Source organism: Myotis davidii, unplaced genomic scaffold, assembly GCF_000327345.1.
Source record: "Myotis davidii unplaced genomic scaffold, ASM32734v1 scaffold3444, whole genome shotgun sequence".
Taxonomy (NCBI): domain Eukaryota; kingdom Metazoa; phylum Chordata; class Mammalia; order Chiroptera; family Vespertilionidae; genus Myotis; species Myotis davidii.
In genome coordinates this window covers 11,273-14,442 of record NW_006295400.1, presented here as the reverse complement: position 1 = coordinate 14,442, position 3,170 = coordinate 11,273, and the positions used below count along the sequence as shown (strand labels likewise).

The following is a 3,170-nucleotide window of genomic DNA, read 5'->3' as shown; positions in this document are numbered from 1 at the left end:
CAGTGTTATTTACAATAGCTAAGATCTGGAAACAGCCCAAGTGCCCATCAGTAGATGAGTGGATAAAAAAGCTATGGTACCAAACTATTTTGAATACTATGGATCAGTAAAAAAGAAGGATCTCTTACCCTTTGAGACAGCATGGAGGGACCTGAAGAGTATTTTGCTAAGGGAAATAAGTCAGTCAGAGAAAGACAAGCATCACTTGATCTCACTCATATATAGAGTGTAATGAATAAAACACTGATGAATGGAGTGAATTCAGAGACATGTAAGCATAGAAATTACTGCAGAATCTCAGAGGGAATGTGTGTGGGGGGAGCAAGGGGGAGGGGTGTAAAAAGAAAGATCCCCAGGTAAACATTAAAAAATATGCTCACACACAATAAAAACAAAGTCACCTGAGCTTTGAGCATTTCCTTTTATTTTTCTTTCTCCTTTTCACGTTGATTTCATCAGCAACATTCACTCTTAACCTCGACAAAAACAATTAGATTATGACTTGTCTCCCATCAACTCAGCATTTGCATGAATAACCAAAGATTTCTTATCAACACTGTTTTTAGACAAGCTATAAATAAATGAAGCTTTCAATGCTCCTCAATCCAAGTTAAACACTTCCAGTTCTCAGAGCTCAGGGTCAGGAGGGGCCTGTGCTCAGAGCAAGGGTCCCTCCTGGAGCTGCTCCTTCCTCTCAGCACAGGATGGGTCTGGGCGGGGCCACTGAGGAGCCTTGTGCTTGGCATTGGATAGGAGTCTATAGGCAGGAGGACCCTTCCTCTTAGAGCAGGCGGCCTGAGTAGGCCATGCCAGGCAGGAGACCCAGGGGCTGTGGGGGGACCTGCCTGAACGCACCTTCTCTGGGCACCTTAGCCTTGGCACCGGCCTGGACAGCATTGCTTTCCAGAGCAGCAAAGGAAACGAAAAGGGACCATGTTAACGTAGGAATGAACACAGGCCGTGGTTGAAACATTCCCCCCGCGTGCAACCAGGTCCTGGCTCAGGTCACCCCCGGGAACTGCTGCAGCAGAGCCGTCAGAGGCGGGAAGGGCCTGAGCATCTGCTTGCACCTGAAGCAGCTGCTTTTCCGAACTCTCAGAATGACAGATGGTGGCGTTGCCCTCAACACAGAAAGTCAAGGGAAGTGCTCTGAGATGTAAAGGGAACAGGAGGAAACGAATAACTGCAACCATGGAAACAGGAGCTGCAGCTGAGCCACCCTGGTCCTCATACTGTACCTGCTCCAGGGAGGGCTGCACATCAGTGGTAGAGACTGTGTCTGACGCTGGAGATAATAATGGTTGAAATCCAGCCCCTTCAATCTGACACTTGTCTGTGGTATAAACTTGGGGAGCTGACTTCATTTCTCAGTTACTGAATTTTTTCAGCAATTTGATATGAGTTTCCACTTACCCAGGTTCTTGTGAGCATTAACAAAGAAAATGGTCAAAAATCTAACCTTAAAATCCTGGCAACAAGTACTCAGCCTGGTACTTTTATTGATGTTGGAAGGCCAAAGCAAGCGCCATCTGTTGATGTTATTTGTCAACGGTGACGCTGAGATGAGCCAGGCGACAGGATACGGAGAAGCAGAGGGCTTCCTTTTCCTGGCAGAATGTCCTCTTCTAATTAACTTAATTCCACTTGACCTCTACACCATCAATCATCTGAATGTCACATTCAGACAACTGACACTCAGGGAGCTCTAGGAAGTCTGCTGGACATTCCTCGGTGGGGCCCAGCACAATGACACCTGAGTGCCCACAGTACCTGCCGCCCAGCAGGAGAGTCAGTAGCTTCTTATAGGTCCCATGTCTCACTAAAATGCACCCAAAGACAAATGTCCTTGTGAGCATTGCCTGGCCTGGGAAGGTCTCTGCAGGGAGATGCTGGAGTTCAAAGTAGATAGATAGAGAAAAAAAATCAATGCTGAGACAGAATCATTCATCAGCTACCTCCTGCATATCCCACACTGCAGATCTACGCGGGGCTCAGGAATCCTCCTTGACTGTGAATGGAACCGTGATATTCTGGTTCATTTGTTTAAAATAGAGGCCTTGGGCATGAAATTTATACACTCAGGTGGGATCCCTCAGTCCGTCCTGTGCTCTCTCACAGTCCGGGATCCTGTGGGAGATGTCCCTCTGAGGAAGGTAAATAACATTTATATCCATATAAAGAATTATACAGAAATGTTTGTACCACCTTTATTAAAAACAACCAAATATTGCCCTAACCGGTTTTGCTCAGTGGATAGAGCATCGGCCTGCAGACTGAAAGGTCCCAGGTTTGATTCCGGTCAAGGGCATGTACCTTGGTTGTGGGCACATCCCCGGTAGCAGGTGTGCAGGAGGCAGCTGATCGATATTTCTCTCTCATTGATGTTTCTAACTCTCTATCCCTCTCCCTTCCTCTCTGTAAAAAAATCAATTAAAAAATATATATATTTAAAAAATAACCAAATATTTATTAAAATGGACATGATGGCGATATATTCAAAGATAAGAATATCTACCAGAGCTCTGGCCTATTTGGTTCTGGATGGAGCATAGGTCTACAGACCAAAGGGTCCCAGGTTCCATTCCAGTCAAAGACACATACCTTGGTTGAAGACTCCTTCCAGCCAGGGCACTGGTGAGGGGTGATACAGGAGGCAACCAATCAATGTGTTTCCTTCACATCAATGTTTCTCTCTGTCTTTTCCTCTCTCATCCACTGTCCAAAAGAATCAATGTAAAAATATCCTCGGGTGAGGATTAACAACAACAAAAAGAATAACTATCAAAACAATGAGTTACTAATATATCTTTAATAAATGTCCAAGAATTTATGAAATATAAATTAAAGCAGAAAAATACTTAGAAAAAGCGAAGTTCTCCATTAAAATGAAATGTAAAACCATGGTTACCAGAAAAGCTGGGAAGAATAAGGACAGATTAAATGAGGCCATGAAGCAACTACACAGTCACAGATATGCTCAGTATTGTGAGTATAATGATGGATTCAGTTTCATGCACCTGTCAAGATTTACGAATCACTATACTTAATACATGCAATTTACTCATTATAGATTTTCAAAAATGTTTCAAGATAAAACAAATGTTACTCAGTTTGGAACAACAGGTTTTTCAACTCTATGTTCAACCCATACTCTTATGCCTTTGGGAAAG

At 43.8% G+C, this 3,170-nt stretch overlaps 1 long non-coding RNA gene across 1 annotated transcript in view; it reads right to left on the bottom strand.

The window, feature by feature from the left end:
* Positions 1 to 2,273, bottom strand: part of LOC107184135 — a 4,243-nt gene extending 1,970 nt beyond the window's left edge. The window contains exon 1 of the long non-coding RNA XR_001514958.1: positions 954 to 2,273. This is a non-coding gene — a long non-coding RNA (uncharacterized LOC107184135). The remainder of the gene's footprint in view (positions 1 to 953) is intronic.
* Positions 2,274 to 3,170: the final 897 nt, after the last annotated feature.